This window comes from Procambarus clarkii, chromosome 7, assembly GCF_040958095.1.
Source record: "Procambarus clarkii isolate CNS0578487 chromosome 7, FALCON_Pclarkii_2.0, whole genome shotgun sequence".
Taxonomy (NCBI): domain Eukaryota; kingdom Metazoa; phylum Arthropoda; class Malacostraca; order Decapoda; family Cambaridae; genus Procambarus; species Procambarus clarkii.
The window spans coordinates 33778341-33797047 of NC_091156.1; positions in this window are offsets into that span (position 1 = coordinate 33778341).

An 18707-nucleotide genomic window follows, 5' to 3' on the forward strand; every position below is an offset into this window, starting at 1 on the left:
CAAAGGGCACATAAGGAGTCAGCAGGCAGTTGAGTTGCTTAGCCAATCTGTATATGGGTGTGGGGTATCTGGCTGATGATTGGCCGAAGTGGGTTTCCAGGCTTGTGTGTCTTGACATTTCCATACGCGTATCCAAGTTTGTATTCCCTGATAACTGATAATCTTTGGCAGGTGGAGTCGGGATTTCTTGGCGTTCCCAGTTTCGATGAATCTGTTTACATTCAATTTTCAATTCGACTGTAGTGTTCTTCGTTACCCTTTGGAATTTAGTTTGGTCGGAGAGTATGAGGTTCATTTTTGCCAGATATTCGTCTTTCTTAACAATTACGTATATTGGCGACTTGTCACCTCTCCTGACGACTTTCTCTTTGTTCTCACGAAGGCTCTTACCTGCTGCTTTGAGCTCGGGGGACAATATGTTTCTTCTGTAGTTACGTCGAATCTTTCCTCCTTCTGCAATAAGTTCTGCTTGCAAGGTGTCTTTAGTGGTAACCTTCTTTTGCGTCTCGAGGTCGAATCTGTCGTCCAGTAGGATCTCCAACTCCATTTTCCGAGCCATCTCACTTTGTCTGGACATAACGTGACAGTTTATTCACAGATTTAAGGGTGATTTTGACCTCAGTGAGATTGATTCGAGCATGGTTTAAGAATCCATCCGTGGGTCAAGGAATCGGCATTGGGCCTCAGAATAATGTTGTCAGTTTCTTGATGATCCTGGTTTCGGTGCTGTGGCGATGTCAGTCTGCAAGAATATCTAGGTGTTGGTCGATTTGAGTACGGAGGTCTTCTTCGATGTTGGTGTGTCTCCGTTGGTCTGTAGCATGAAGTAGTTGCGCTATGCTATCGTTAATCTCATTTTCTGCCTTGTGTATCTTATTTCGATTCAGATCTTGGCGATATTTTATCGTGAAAGCTTGGTTTCTTGCTGCTGGGTCGTGCTTTTTAATATTAGTATATTTTGGTAGCAGTCTTTCTTGTAAACACATGTTGGTGAATATGACCGAAAGGGTAAGATTAATGATTTTAACACAAATCTTCTCAATTTTTCTTATGATTTTCTTCACTGTCGGGGTAGTTGAAATATTAACTCTCCAAAGTTCATTTTCTAGAGAGTGTATCTGCCTAGAGAGCAAGAAAGAATGTTTCAGAGGCAGAGTAGTTTTCACTTACGTCATCACATATTCCGAACAAGGAAGGGTAAACATAGGCACATAAGCACATAATTAAAGATAATAACTATCTCTATGCATTTTGTGCTTGTTCCAACTTACAATGCAAGAAAGTTCGTGGTGCTTGACCACAATTTTTCACAATGCAGCCTATGATCTTGGAATCATACTCAAGGAACTGCCTAAAGATCCTCCTCGTAAAATTTAAATCCTTTGTAAAGAAGGGTTAAAATTTATGCAAGTCATCATAGGTAATCTTAAATTCCTAGATAGCTTAGCGCTCGTAAACGGATCATTAAGAAGCTTTGCCACAAGGCACATTTTGAGTAAGAAACCTACCAAGTATACAGAACACATATTGAGCGGTAAGTCTTTAGCGTTAAACCCTAACTGGGAAACAGATTCTGTGCTATAACTACATTTCTGTAATGAATATATTAGATAAACTTCTGTGGGAAAATCCTAGCAGTTTTAATTCTTTTTCTGTTGTTAATTATTACATATTTACTTTATTTTTATATTTAATTGATTTTAATATTATATTATTTTATTTGATTATTTTTCTTCTGAGTTAGTTCTTAGTAAGTTAGTTAGTTAGTTAGTAAGTAAGTGGACTGTATGTTCTGATTCAGCTGCTAGAATTTATCACACACAATTGGGGGGACAATTTGTAGCTTAAACCACTTTGAGGTGGCTCCTTCATAAACCACAAATTGTTTTCCTAGTCTTTGATATATAATTATAAATCATACCACATATGGTGGTCTTATCTACTATTATATCAGCAAATTAAATTAATAACTACCAATACTATGTCTACAGTATGAAACATAAAATGGCCTTAGCTGCTACTGTTGTTGGAGCCTGCTAAGGCTGTGTAATTGTAGCATCAAAATTGGGTGTGGCTCTGTGCCTCTGAGTGCCACGTAATGGCGGCTGTCTGGAGGCCTACAAAGCTTGATGTACAGCTAGTGGTAGCAATTTCTATAATTATGTTGGGAGCCAGCTTTCTGCTTCATTAACTTCCTCACAATTACCTGTTTGGGATGTAAGAAATTAATAATAGTTCCCTAAACATATAAGTATAGGTATGACATGGAATAAAAGGAGCTGTGTAATGTAGAGTATGTACGTATTAGGGATTTTCATCCCACAGTATAACAGCCTACTTATTTATGTTATATAAAATGGCCAGAATATATACAAAATATTTGGTAAGATGGATACTGGTGTTATTGTGGTTGTTGAGAGGCTGTTGTGCTGGTTGCTCGCTTGTTGACACGTAGTCTGGGTGTCTAACGAGTTTTACCAGCTCATCTGGAGGGAGCCATATCTACAGCGTGTCGTTTGTTACGTTGTTGTTGATTTAGGGGCGACGACGATCGTGGGATCGGATGCGCCTCGGCATACTCGTTAAGGTTGAATCGTGAAGCCAGGAAAGGTGAAATGCCAAGCCAAAACGCAAAACGAGTAACACCAATCACTAGAAACTATTATGCCATACGGCAAATAAATGCACAGTCAGGCAGATGATTGGGGAGCCCCAGGAGTCCCTCAGGGTGACAAGCACCGGCCCCGCTTCACACAGAGAACACCAGGTAGCAAAACCAAAACTCTGCCCCCAACTAAAACGCAAAAAGTCATCCAGTGTCCTCCGGCAGAGCAGACGCCAGCTGCACACCACGACTGAAGGCACACCAGGAACCCACCAAGACCCGCCAACCCCCGGCACCTCTCGGCCAAGCCGGCCCCCGAACACCGTCACCCTGCCGGGAGAACCAGCCAGAACACGTAAAAAAAAAAAACAATCTATCAACAATCCTGTGACCGAAGGCGATATGTGCGCCAGGCGTCGTACAATCGGACCGCTGAAAAGGGATGCCAAACGGCAGTAGCAAAGCCAAAACGCGAAAACAAGACGTGAACAGGCGGCTCCCAGGAGGAGGTGGTGTCCAAACGTCCGCTCGGCGTCAAGGTTGAACCAGGAGTCCGTCTACGCAGCCTCTTTCCGAGGCTATATGACCATGCTCTTAAAGTATTCATCTTAGGGAAATGCACAAACATTAGAGATTACTTCCTTTTGTACTTAATAATAGATGTAGGCAAGCTCGTTGATATATTCACACTCTGGCGCACATCGTTAAGGGAAAACTATGAAGTGTCTTCTACGTGTCACTTCCTAGTTATTCTTGGTATGTGTTCTTGTTTAAGTCTAAAGCTGTACTTGATTATGTATATGATCAAAACATATACGATTAGCTTAGAAGAAATCTTCGAAAGGGGGGAGGATCACATCTTCAATAAGACAGTTTACTCAGGCTATAAATGAGCACACCCCATCCAACCCCAGCTCTGATAACGATACGCACATCCTGTATATTGACTTTAGTAGCCTTTATACTACGTGCATGACTTTCTTCCCCAGGGAGGGATTAGACAGTTATCTGACCAAGAGTGGGATGCAATTTTGGGGAAAAGGTTAGAACATATTCCCTGTAATCTAGACATGGGGTACTGGATCCCGTGTGATACAAAACAGGTATCTCCCGATGTAGCCAGGTACACTGATGATCTGCCTCTTGTACTGTCCCATACTAATATACCAGAGGAGTATTTGTCAGAGTACAGTAAGCATACTCTTAATAACGAGAAACCTAAGCTCCCCATTAAGAACAAAAAATAAATTGCTTCTCATTTGCCCCAGAAAGACTATATAGTGAGCCTTAATTTCCTTCATTTCTTATTGAAACTAGGATTAGAAATTGAACGGGTAAAAACCATATATGAATTTAATCAGGTGCCCTACCTAAAAGATTTCATTTCAACAAACGTAATAGTAAGATACATCTTGCAAGGTTAAAGAAAAGGCCTTTAAACTCATCAGTAATAGTTCGTACAGGAAATCTATGACCAGCATATCTAGGAATTGAAACACACCATCTAATAACTTCAAAACAGTCTTTCCTAATTCATGCAAGAAACCCTTTGCTTAAAAGGGTCTCCCTAGGTACAGATCGGGTTCTCTGTACAGTCGTGAATAATATAATTAAAGTCTCCACTCCTTCTTATATGGGCTATCAGAGCTTACAAATAGCAAAAAAGAGGTTATATGAATTCTGGTTCAACGTAGTTAATGCCCTGTTATAACCCCGCATACACCAGGTATGAGTGGTGTATGCTGTGATCATACCTTAGTATAATATAAGGCAGTGTAGCATTGTATTAATTTATCCTATATATACTATCATGTGTATATAATATTGAATCCTATGTATTACTGTATATGACATACGTACCCATATATGACAGGATGGACAAAGACAAACTCATGAGCGCGGGTGGAACACAAACAAGGGGACACAGGTCCCCTTGTTCACAGGCCCCTCTAGGGGCCAGTGACCATTGTGTCCTAGTCTTTGACTACATGATGAAATTCAAACTTATGACCATGGGACAAGAGATCTGGGAAAGGAGAGTTGACTACAGGAAAGGGGACTATAAGAGGATAAGGGACTATCTGGGTGAAGTGCAGTGGGAGGAAGAAATTAGAGAAAAACAGTCCAAGATATGATGGACCTAGTCATACAGAAATGCCAGGAGGCCGAAGAGAGATTTATACCAACAGTAAAGGGAAAAAATAAGAAGGAATATAATAACCCATGGTTTAATAGACAGTGTCAGGAAGCAAAAATGGCCAGCAGGCGGGAGTGGAGGAAGTACAGAAGACAAAGGATCAGATACAACAGAGCTAGGAACGATTACATTAACATAAGACGAACATCGGAAAGGGTGAGAACGATATTGCAATCAAAGCAAAAAGACAACCTAAGTTACTACACAGTCATATAAGAAGAAAAATGTCGGTGAACGACCAAGTGACAAGACTAAGGAAGACAGAGGGAGCATACACTGAAAGTGACAAGGAAATCTGCGAGGCACTGAATGCCAGTTTCCATGGAGTGTTCACTACCGAGCCTGAGCAGCTCCCATTGTTGGAAGGAGTTACCCTAGATGAAAGACTATCAGATATAGAGGTGACAGCAGAGGAGGTAATGAAACAGTTGACAACTCTAGTTGCAACTAAAGCAGTTGGACCAGACAAAGTATCACCGTGGATACTAAAAGAAGCAGTGCATGCCCTCAGCGTGCCTCTGGCAATAATCTTTAATGAGTCACTGATGTCGGGAGAATTGCCCAGTTTCTGGAAGAAGGCAAATGTCGTGCCGATCTTCAAGAAAGGTGATAGGGAGGAGGCACTTAACTATAGACCTGTATCACTGACAAGCATCCCCTGTAAAATACTGGAAAGAATAATTAGGCTACGACTGGTTGCACACCTGGAGAACATTAGGTTTGTGAACAAACATCAACATGGGTTCTGCACAGGGAAATCGTGCCTAACAAACCTTCTGGAATTCTATGATAAAATAACGAGGATAAGACAGGACAGAGATACTTGGGCAGACTGCATATTTCTGAACTGCCAAAAAGCCTTTGATACAGTACCGCACATGAGACTGCTGTTCAAGCTCGAGAGGCAGGCGGGGGTGGGGGAAAAGGTCCTAGCATGGATAAGGAACTACCTAACAGGAAGGAGCCAAAGAGTTTCGGTAAGGGGCGAGAAGTCGGACTGGCGAACAGTAACAAGTGGAGTACCACAAGGATCGGTGTTGGGACCAATTCTATTTCTTGTATATGTTAACGACATGTTTACAGGCGTAGAGTCCTACATGTCGATGTTTGCGGATGACGCAAAGTTGATGAGAAGAGATGTGACAGATGAGGAATGCAGGATCCTCCAAGAGGACCTGAACATGTTGCAGAGATGGTCAGAGAAATGGCTACTGGAAGTCAACACGAGCAAATGTAAAGTTATGGAAATGGGACTAGGAGTTAGGAGACCAAAGGGACAGTACACAATGAAGGGAAACAGCCTACCTGTGACGACGCCGAAAGAGACCTGGGTGTGGACGTAACACCTAATCTATCTCCTGAGGCACATATAAATAGGATAACGACAGCAGCATATTCTACACTGGCAAAAGTTAGAACATCATTCAGAAACCTAAGTAAGGAGGCATTTAGGGCGCTTTACACTGCCTACGTGAGGCCAGTCTTAGAGCATGCCGCCTCATCATGGAGTCCCCATCTGAAGAAGCATATAATGAAACTGGAAAAGGTTCAGAGGTTTGCAATGAGACTCGTCCCAGAGCTACGAGGGATGGGGTATGAGGAGCGCCTGAGGGAACTGTGCCTTACGACACTAGAAAGAAGAAGGGAGAGGGGGGACATGATAGGGACGTATAAAATACTCAGAGGGATTGACAGAGTGGACATAGACGAAATGTTCACACGGAATAGTAACAGAACGAAGGGACATGGATGGAAGCTTGAAACTCAGATGAGTCACAGAGATTTTAGGAAGTTTTCTTTTAGCGTAAGAGTAGTGGGAAAATGGAATGCACTTCAGGAACAGGTTGTGGAAGCAAATACTATTCATAATTTTAAAACCAGGTATGATAGGGAAATGGGACAGGAGTCATTGCTGTAAACAACCGATGCTCGAAAGGCGGGATCCGAGAGTCAATGTTCGATCCTGCAGACACAACTAGGTGAGTACAGGTGGAAACATAGTACCCAGGGGCCATATTCACGAAGGTACTTACGAAGATTTTTCTTCTTAACTACAAATGTTTTCCTTCTTAGCGCCTTCGTGGCGGATATGTCGGTATTCAGGTAGCTACACTAAGTCGAAAACTTTCGTAAGTTTGGTCCGGGATCTAAGTGTGGTGTCGGCCACTCGTAGCTTTACGTAAACTGGATATAACTCAATTTTTCTCTACTACATAACACTGGGATCGATTTTAAGATATTGGAACATGACCAAAATATTATAGATGGTGAATCTCCATCGGAGATTCACCATCTATACCAAAATATGGTGATGGTGAAGAGGCGTCCTTCGTGTTAGTTATATATGCATTCTCTGCTTGAAACTTGAAGTAAATATGTCTTTCATGATAGTAGAATTAGTTTTATAATAGCAAGATATTAAACCAGTAGTTATTAAGTAAATAAACACTGGTGAACATGAAATATGAGAGAAGGTGATGAGCCCTGCCTGATGAGATCATTTACTATCACCAAATGCCCCTGTTCACCTAGTAGTAAGGCTATACGTTAGCTAAAAATACCCATTTCTAATTTATTTAGTTTGGTTTTATTTTGAAATTAAATCTGGGTGAGACATAAAATAAAAATATGCTGCACAAATGATGTTAGGTAAGGAGAAGGGTAAAAATGTCAAAAAATTTATTCATTATATACTTAAAGCTATAATTATGACTATATAGACTATTAAAAAAGAGAGAGGGAAGTAGGGATCCAAGACCTCTTCCTATTACACAACATGGGTGTAGAACAAGTAATTATCAAAAGAAGGCACCATGCTGGGAAGGCTATGTAGCAGTAAGGCAGTGAGGTGAGGCAGCTACTTATTTGAGAAATTCTTATTTTATTTACCTTATAAGCTTAGGCAGCTTATTTTATTTGAGGAATACTCAGCTGATTCCTCTACATTTAGTATGGAACAAATTTGTGTTCAAGACCTCTTCCTGTTACACAATTTGGCTGTGTAACCACACTAGAAGTGCTCTACAAATCAAGGGACCCAGAATGTGGAATGACCTCCCGAATCATGTCAAAGGCTGTACCTCTCTCAACCAGTTTAAAAGTAAACTAAGTACTACCTAATTAACTGCATGTAACCTACCTTACCCCCTAAATGTCAACCCATGTCTTGCTATTTTTTAAACAATGCTGTTCACCAACGTGTACAATTGCTGATTTCTGCAATGTTACCCCCTCCCTTTTTATTTTTTATTCCTTCTTTCAATACAATTTATACCTAATCCCGATTACTATTAAGTTTTAGTCTAAATGTTTTTTTCCCCCCACACCTTGCCCGAAATGCTATGAGTATTAGTGGCTTTAGGTATTGTATGTACTAGCTCTGTCTATAAATCCAGCATTATGTTTGTAAATCAACTGTATGTACATTTCCTGAATAAAATTTATTTATTATTTATTTATTAATCAGTAAGTAAGTATTAAAAGAAGGCACCAAGCTGGGAAGGCTATGTAGCACCATTGTTTGTAACAATAAACCAATTTTTTTTAACAAATAATGCACCTGTATGGTAAAACAAATCCTGTCAGCTGTAAAAATATTGATGAAATTATTTAAATAAAAAAATATAATGAAAGAAATATTACTGGTTTATTTTTATCCCATCTTTTGTACTGTACAGCATATCGAAAGAAGTGAAACATTGAGACATAATGCACAATTTAATGAATGATTCTTAAATGATTAGCATGGATTAGCAGTTCAAAAGAAATATGACTATTACATATCAACATGAGATCTTAATGATCCATGGTTAACATGATTTAATAAGGATAATACAGTATTTGTAATAATACAAACTATAATTTAAAATCTTTATTCCTGATTTTTTTATTAAAAAGATTAGGTATACACAGCAATGTGCTGCTACCCTATTCTATATGGAATATTACACAGTGTAGATACAAAAACTAGCTATAAGTTTATCTAATACTCCCATCTCACAGGATGGTTAGACATACATGGAATCAAGGTACAAAATACCAGCCTCAATACAAAAAACAAATCAACTCTGAAAACAACAACTCTTCACGATTTTCACAAGAGGTAAGCACTGAATAATGGAAACATTATATTATAATTACTATTACCCGTTTCTACAAGACTCTTCTCAAACAATGTATTTTTTAACATGTTTAGGTATACACAGCAATGTGCTGCTTCCCTATTCTGTATGAAGGACCACACAGTGTAGATAAAAATCCAGCTACAAGCTCATCCAACATCCTCACCTCACAGGACGGCTAGTCATACATGGAATCAGGAGAGAACAAAATACTTACGGCTGATCTATTAGCCTCCACTGGCAAAATCTGGGTGCAGCACAAGAATATCTTCCAATGTTCCTGAGTGTATGAAGTAATTACAGAGCTCAAAGTACCTCATACCATTTGGTATGAAGTCACTGTTAACAGGGCAATCACAGATATAGTGTTGGAGAGTATGTTCTCTCAAGTAGGACTGAAAACAGATGTTTTTTCCACCAAGAGGGTTATAAACCCATGGAACCGCCTACCAGCTAAAGCCGTAAATGCCAAATTCCAGGTAAAAAATATCATTAAGACAATTGACGGGCCAATAACCACCGGCTTTCACTCTTCGTCGAGGCCACTAGATAGTTAGTGGCCCTTGGGTAAATTCAGTAAATATATACAATAATTGTCAGTGCATCTTCCGAGCAACAAGGACAGCTACACAGTATCTCTTAGAATTATGTAAGTAAACAACAAATGTAACATATTTGTTTACTACAATGTATTACTGGCTGTAGAAGTTGAAAAAACAGTTTTACTTCTGAATATACTAATTTTATAAGAAAATTCGACGTAAATAGGAGGCAGTAGAGCTCCGATAAGCCAGCGCTTAATCTTCAATGTGAAGAATGTTGTTGCTCTCTGATTGGCCAAACGAAACACAGTAGTGACCTCTATCGGTACGCAAGTGAACCAGACCCAGAACCCAAATATCTTCCTAAGTGGACCTACGTGAATTGCACCTAAGCATCTTCTTAGGGCATAGTTAGGAACCTTCGTAGCAAACCTACTTACGAAGAAATACATGGAGCTTCGTGAATCTAGGTCCAGATGAGCCACAGAGACGTTAGAAAGAATATTTTCATTCTCAGAGTAGTTAATATATGGAATGCACTAGGAAGTGATGTGGTGGAGGCTGACTCCATACACAGTTTCAAATACAGTATAGGTATGATAGAGCCCAGTAGGCTCCTGAATCTGTACACCTGTTGATTGGCGGTTGAGAGGCGGGTCCAAAGAAACAAAGCTCAACCCCCGCAAGCCTAACTTGGTGAGTAACTAGGTGAGTACTTTATGTATTACTAGGTATTATGTATACATTTATATGCCTGATGTATTACTGGCATATGTACTATAATATATCCATTTCATTGCTATTAAGTGCAGTAGCCTCTTGTCAGTCTGTACTGATTGTACTGGGTAACATATACTTGTATTGTGAGGATATATACAAACAGGTAGGTTTTGTGATTAGGCTGTGTATATTATATTCTTATATTTCTGTATAATTATGCATTAGCAGTTGACTTGCAAAGTTCTTGAATCCTCCCTTAACCCTCCCTACCCCTCCCCGCCCCCCTATGCGTACCGGTCAGGTCAATGCTACCAAGTCTTGTAGATATGAACGCTTTGCTTGATTTATTATATATAATTATATTATCTCTTGTGTGTAATATATTGATCTGATATTCTCCTGGAAAGTGTAATTTGTATTACTACATTAGTTCTATGTATGCTCAAGGATTTATTGTTTGTAAATGTTATATTCTGAAGTTGTAATATTTGAGGGAGAAGTAACGGTTTACTTGCAGTTTTAGATATAGTGCGTCACGAGGTTTGGCGCCCTCCTCTGGGTCACTACTCGCTGACTTTCAGAATGAGAGGCCTCGCTGCGTCTTGCGCTGGTTTTGTGTGGCATTTGTACGGTCTAATGACCTTGTAACATAAAATGTACCCTTATTGCTGTGGATTGGATCAGACTACAGATGTTCGCCATTTTTGTGCAACAGGTGGTAGGTGATATTTTTTTGTATAACTTATGTTATATGTATAACTTTATGTTATGTTAGTCAGCTGTCACGGGCTGCTTCCTGGGGGTGGAGGCCTGGTCGAGGACTGGGCCGCGGGGACACTAAAAAGCCCCGAAATCATCTCAAGATATCCTCAAGAAGATGTGGTGGGTATCTGAAGACATTAAGTGACTGGTTGATAGTGATTCCTTACCCACTAATTAATTATTGTGACTCCACCATTCTGTATCCTTGATTTGCAGCATGGTAGAACTAGAGTACGAGCTGCACCTCGTGGAGGGGTAACCTGTATTCTTTCTCAACACTTGTGTAGCTTCTCTGCTCCCCCAGGTCACTCATCAAAATCCCTTGGGAGAGTCTTAGGTCACCATGCTCACGTCAGGCCCAGTATCTCAGAGAATCACAACGTCAACAGGATCCATCTCCTCAAACTTCAATGTTCTGCAGAAAACAAAGGAATGGTGCCACAGCCTCTCATTTGGACCGTTCACATAAGGAGTATGGGAAACCACCCTCTCCTCCACGATCAGGCTAACAGCCTTTCTGGGTTGGTCACACTTTAAGGAATAGTGCCCCTTCACCCGACAGTTGAAACATGGTCCCACTCTGGGAGGACCTCCCTCAGTCACCTTGACCATTCCTCTGCGTCGTTGTGCTAGTAGAACTTGTAGTTCTACAAGCGTAGTTGAACTTCAAGTTTTACAAGGACCCTTTCTGGGTCACTGTAGAACTCCCCGCCGCATACTCCCTGGTCGAGTTTCCTGCACTATAGCTCGTACCTGTGTTGTTATTCTGAGCCTCCCTCGCAGGTTCTAGAGTGCTCAACTGGGCTTGGGACTTACTACTTGAGTGATATGACTCACTAAGTCCATACCAACTCTTAACTTCTTCACGGCTCTTCCATGGGTGGTCTTCCTCTTACTTGCTGGGTCGCCTTGGTTGGCTCCCCTTCTGTGAGCTGAACGCCTCCAACATGTCCGTCCTGTCAGCCGCTGCCCGCAAGTTCCTGATGCCTGCTTCAATAATCCTCAGCCTAGCTTCTGGGTGTAGTAGAGACATAAACTTCTCGACAACCATCAACTGCTTCAAGTCCTCAAACGTCTCGACCTCCTCAGTCTTCAACCACTTTAGGAACCTACGATCCAGCTCAATTTCTGTCTCTGCGTAGGTCCTCCCTGGTGCTCCCGTGTACTCGCGAAACCTCTTCCTGTACGACTTAGTTGTCAGTTGGAAGGAACGCAGCGCGACACTTTTCACAGCGTCGTAGCGCAGACATTACTCTATGTCTAACATGGTGTAGGCCTCCCTGGCCTCTCCAGTCAACCTGCTCTGCACTTATTCTGCCCAATCCTCTTTCCACCATCTCTTCAAGGTTGCGACCCTTTCAAAGTGGTCGAAGAAACTTTCTACCCCCTTTGAAACAATGGTAGGGAGGTCGTGCTTCCTAATATGGTGGTCGTCCAGGCGGACACGAGGCTGAGTTAAACCGTGTTTTCTGCGCATCAGTTCCACTGTACGGTTCGCCTCTAACTTCAACCTCCTCGTTTCCTCTTGCTGAAGCTGTACCTTGGCTACATGCTCTCATTCTTCTCGTTGCAGCTGGGATTCACGCTCCGGTTCCTCTCGCTGCAGCCGCGCTTCACGCTATAGCTGGGTCTCACACTCCTCTCGCTGCAGCTGGGTTTCACGCTCCACCCTCTGCAGCTGTGCTTCTCGCTCTTCCTGTTGCAGCTGTACTTGTCGTTCCTGCTTTTCCCGTCGCTCTTGTCGATCCCGTTCTTCTCTGCAGCGCCTTTCCCTCTCTCGTTCCAGTTGTGCCTGCTGTTTCTCCCATTGTGAGTCCAGCTGCAGTTTAACATGTCCAGCATCACCCTCTTACGACTTCAACTTGAGCTCACACTACTCCAGTCGTCACTTCGTGCAACTGCAGCACCGGCAGGTTCCTCAGATTGTTCATGTCCCGGGGCTTATTCTCACGCCCTCAAATCTCCAAACGATTCTCAGCTACTCTAGACGACGTAAGCCTAATGTCAAAGTGGTCTGCCACTTGTCGAAGCTGGAGTATGGCGTAGTTCAAAGTAAGTAGTACTTTTCACTCGCGATTAATAAATTCTGTCACCTAGTTCCCCTCCGTATTCACTCTCCTGTGTTGTCTGAGTAACCACTGAACACCACTTAAACCAGACTAGAACTTCAGTATCCTAGCAAGGTCGCCAACTATGTGACGTACACTTACAAAAATTCTCAAACCTACACCTACGTCGTCTAGAGTAGCTAAGAATCGGTTGGAGATTTGAGGGCGTGAGAATAAGCCCCGGGGCATGAACAATCTGAGGAACCTGCCGGTGCTGCAGTTACACGAAGTGACGACTGGAGTAGTGTGAGCTCAAGGGATTGCGTAAGAGCGTGCAGCTGGACATGTTGAACTGCAGCTGGACTCAATACACCTATAAAATTCTCATGGGAATTGACAGGGTGAACAAAGACAAACTGTTTAGCGCGGGTGAAACACGAACAAGGGGACACGGTGGAAACTTAGTACCCAGATGAGTCACAGAGACGTTAGAAAGAATTGTTTAGTGTCAGGGTAGTTAACAAATGGAATACATTAAGGAGTGTTGTGGTGGAGGCTGACTCCATACACAGTTTCAAATGTAGATATGATAGAGCCCAATAGGCTCAGGAATATGTACACCAATTGATTGACAGTTGAGAGGCAGGACCAAAGAGCCAGAGCTCAACCCCTGCAAACACAACTAGGTGAGTACACTTAGTTATTAGGATATTTTGTTGAATATGACCGAAAGGGTAAGATTAATGAGTCTTCACGAATCTTCTCAATATTTCTTACGTTTTTCTTCATTGTCGAGGGTAATTGAAAAATTAACTCTCCAAAGTTCATTTTCACATTTTTATTTATGGTCTGACACTGAGAGGCATTTTGCAAGAGACTTCTCACATTTTCAAAGACAAATTTTTATGTACTCCGTTTCGTGCTTATATTTGTTTTTGGGTGAGGTGATATGACATAAATGTTTTTGGATGAGGTGATAGAACACAAACCAATGGGTAATCATTCGGTAAAGATAATTTTACATAGTCAGAACACAAATTATTGCATATTTTCTCTTCTTGCTTCCGTGTTGGTTCAGGGGTCTTGAAGTGGGTAGAATGTAATTATGTGCTAATTGGCTGTTGATTGCTGGTGTTGACTTCTTGATGTGTAGGGTCTCGCTGATGTCGAGTCTCCTGCTGTTGCTGTATCTATCGATAATTTCTGTGTTGCTCGTTAAGATTTCTCTGGTGATGATCTGGTTGTCTGAGGAGACTATATGCTCCTTGACGGAACCCTGTTGTTTGCACGTTGTTAATTGCCTAGAAAGAGATGTTGTTGTCTTGCCTATATACTGAGATCTTTGGGGCTGACAGATCCCAATTGGGCATGTGAAGACATAGACGACGCTGGTTTCTTTCAAAGTGCTCTGTTTGGTGTCTGGAGAGGTCTTCATGAGTTGTTTGGCCGTTTTTTGTTTTTGTAGTAAATTGTCAATTGTATCTTCTGATATTTGTCTGTGGGAATAACGCTCCTATTAATAATATCTTTCAGGACACTTTCCTCCATTTTATTAGCCGTCTAAAAGAAATTACTGTAAAACAGTTTAATAGGGAGTACAAGTGTTGCGTCAGTTGACTCCTCAGAGGTTGCATGGCGTTTCACCTTTCTTTTAATTACGTTTTCAACATAACCGTTAGATAAGCCATTGTTGACTAGGACCTGCCTTACCCTTCAGAGTTCTTCATCGACCTGCTTCCAACCAGAGATGTGAGTGAGAGTCCGGTCGAAGTAAGAGTTGACAACACTCTTTATGTACCTGTCTAGGCAGTCACTATTGGCATTAAGGCAAATTCCTATGTTCATTTCTTTAGTGTAGACTGTAGTGTGGAAGCCACCATTCCTTTCCGTGACTGTTACATCTTAAAAGCCAGCTTCTCATCACTCTCCATCTCGTAAGTGAAACTTAACACCGAATTTGGCTCGAATGCCTCTTTCAGCTGCTGCAGACGTCTGACATCAGGTACCTACATGAAAATGTCATCAACGTACCTGCAGTATATGGCAGATTTCAAGTCAATGCCAAATAAGACCTGCTCTATGGTACCCATGTAGAAGTTCACAAATAGGACACCTTGGGGAGAACCCATGGCGACCCCATCTACTTGCTTATTCATGTGCCCATCGGGACTCAAGAAGGGGTGCCTCTTTAGTGCAGGCTTCGAGTAACTTCCTCAATATGCTTTCTGGTATGTCTAGAGGGGTGCAAGCCGAATCACGATACTCTCTGTCCTTCATCATCCTGATTGTTTCATCCACAGGCACTTGGTGAACAAGGACTCGACATCAAGAGAGGCTCTTATCCTTTGGCCCGTGCTCCCCGCAGTAAGTCAACGAATTCCTTTGGAGACTTCAGGCTAAAAGCACAAGGCACATAAGGAGTTACCAGGCAGTTGAGCCACTTAGCCAGTCTGTATGTGGGTGTGGGTATCTGGCTGATGATTTGCCTTAGTGGGTTTCCAGGCTTGTGGGTCTTGACAGTTACGTATATAGAGGGAGTATGGACGCCCTCTAGTGCTGCCGCAGCACTCTAGCGCTTCTTTCTTTGGGTCATACTCCCCCCTCCCTCTGTGCCACTGTCCAACTAGGGGAGCACCTTAGTCGCTCACGGAGTAGAGTTCCCTGAACCCAGCCTTGAATCCACCCTCCCTCCCTCCCTGTGGCGAGTAAGGAAAACTGCCACTTCCATGTCTAACCCATTTGAGTGCCCACAGTCACAAAGGTTTAGGCTTAATCCGGCCGGCTTGCCCGTTACACAAGTATCAATCTCAAAGTCGCCAATCTGACCTGCACTCACCTGAGGCCAGATAATTTCTTCATGTGCAGTGGTATGCTTTCGTCCAGTCCGGCACTTGTTCTCTTGTTCTTCTGTGTGGTGCTCAGTAAACCCCAAAACAAAATACACAGAAATGAAGGGGAAGGAAAAAACCGTGCTAAAGTTAATCACATTTACTAAAATGAAGCTAAAGGATAACAGTCCAAAAATGTCTCTTATTTTATCAGATGGCAACACTCCTCAAAAGTCAATAACATTATGGCAACACTCCACAGGCTATACAAATTATGAATCACAAGGCTATCTTTTTCAATAACCGGTTTCTACAACATTAGGCGTTTTATACCTTCAATTAAAATAATTTACAGCACATTGGGTCTTTACATAATTAACAAATGTGTAACTAGTCAGTGTAAAAAGAATAACAAAAAAATTCACTCTACGTCCAGCCTTTCCACTCACGGTATTTTCCGTCTCATACCTTAACATTTATAACACATTTCCTAACAGTAAGGGGTGAATGGAAGGGTAATTTTATCTACCTTAATAATCTCTGCTGGATGCTGTAGTCTCCGCAGGTTGTACTGTCGAAGTGTAGAACCTCAGGCTTCCACGATGCAGAAGTGGGTCTCCTTTCCGTTGATTTCCTCCTTCTGCAGTCGACATGGTGTGTCTCCTCCTCACATGATAGGCTGGCTTCTACCACCTAATTTCTCTCACGGACTGATAGGAGGCAGCAACTGCACCTGTCTTCTCGGGCGTACTCACTATGGGATACTGGACTACTTCCCTTCTGCCGTAGACATGTAGTACGACTGCTTCTCCCCGGGAGTTGGCGTCACTGTTACACCAGACCAGAACTCAGCCACCGATCTTTCCTCATAATAGGAAACCACCTGCGGGTTGTACCTCAACCCTCCAGCGCCGCCTCTCGAGGCAAACTTCGAGCTCCATTGTCGTCGAGACTCTATAGAACTTCCCTCACGGACCAGCTACTCACTTAGAAGTTAACTGAACGCTCCTCCTCGTTGACACTCGACAACTACTTGAGAATTTGTCCTCTGGAGGCCTTTTTCTCTCCAGAACTGGGGGACCTCCGAACACCACCTCCGAGAATCTTCACTCCTGGTGGCGAATGATAGCAGATTTCCAGCGCCTCTGCAAGGGAGCCTAACATCATGCCACGTCACACCTGGGGTGCTTTGTGATTGGTCCATCTGGCCAAGTCCCTGCCACTGGCCAATCACGTACCTCTTGTATCCTAGACCCACAATCCTCTGGGGTATCCTCGAGCAGGAAAAATCTCCTCCCTCCTGAGATGAACCATCATTTTATGGCGGATTTTGTTATTAACACATTTAGGGACATTTGCATTTGTGCAACTACCAATAGACTATATGAAGGGGAGTACAAAGCATGTCAAAAAACTAGCTACGTGATGCTAAAAATCCCCATCACACAGATTGGTCATGCAAAGACATGTGATAAGTAGTCTGCACTGGCACACTTTGGGTGCATTATGAGGATATCATCATGAACACAGGAGTGAATAAGGTAGCAATGATACTTAGAGTCCCCATCTCGCAGGATGGTTAGTCTTACAGGGCAATATGTTCAGTAGCCTGTACTGGCAAATTTTGGGTACATTATGAGGATATCCTCAAGAACACGAGAGTGAATAAAGTAATTGTTAAGCTCCAGGTACCTCATACCAATGGGTCGGAATGTTCTGATACTGGGCATTCGGTGATGTAGTGTGTGCGAGATCACGCCCCAGTTCCTGCTCACAGAGTTTTCACCTGGTGTGCTCAGGATTGGGAGATCCGTCACCTGTAGCCACTTGCTACAGGTAACAGTAACCCAACCTGATCCTGGCAACCACTGTGTCGCAGTCTGGTGGACGTTTAGAGCTGAGCATAAACATAGGTTTCAGTTCTAAACAAATCATATTTTTTATAATGCTGCTTTCAGGTCGTTGGGACTCAGAAATATCTCTCCTATCAGACGTGAGTGTTTTGAACAATATAGTCGTCATTGCTACACCAGACCAGAACTCAGCCACCGATCTTCTCTGCTCAGCTCCTGACCATATGAAACGGCCCCAGGGTTGTACCTCAATCCCCCCCCCCAGCGATCTGCGTATCCCCAGCAAAAATGGGGATACCTCGGACTAATTCAACTTCATCTTTGTTTCACGCTAATTTGGCTGCAATATCTCTGTCATTATGAAGGAGGTTAAATTTATGTTTGATGGTAACCATTATTATAACCCCATGTAGCCTGGATGGAACGAGTCCACCCACTGAGAGAGTTATTTTACCTATCGGACCTGATTGAGAGGTCAAAGGAAAGATTTATATTTTAAAATGATTGAATAAACGTCATTGAGTAATCTCAGGATATGAGCAAAGGATGGGCGCTGATACTGAATGACATGAAATGAGATGTGGCTACTTTGGGGACGTGAACTGAGGATAGCAGGACGTCTTAACCTCACTTGAGTTGCTGCAGTTGTGAGAGGTGGACATGCGTTCCAGAGTCCTAGGAATATACAGGAATACGGCCTTGGATGCAGTGTTTGAATTACTACTACAGTGTATAACTGCTGAAGAAGCTGTTAAGGGCACGACACATGTTAACTCAGTATTTATGAAGATTTGGAGACGGCCTCAAGCCTAGTGGTGATCGTACCTGTGTGGTGCTCTAAATCGTGATTTCCTCTGGTGGAGGAAGATTATTAGCAGGTGTTTTGGTGTGGAGCCTGCAGGATGACTGTGAGTTCAAGTCAGGAGCGGATGAGCTGTGAGGCAGACATTAAGAAACTTTGTTGGACGTCTTAGCGAGGACACCATTTTGGGGAGCGCGGTAGCTGAGTGCCCCGAGGTTCAAAATCTGCG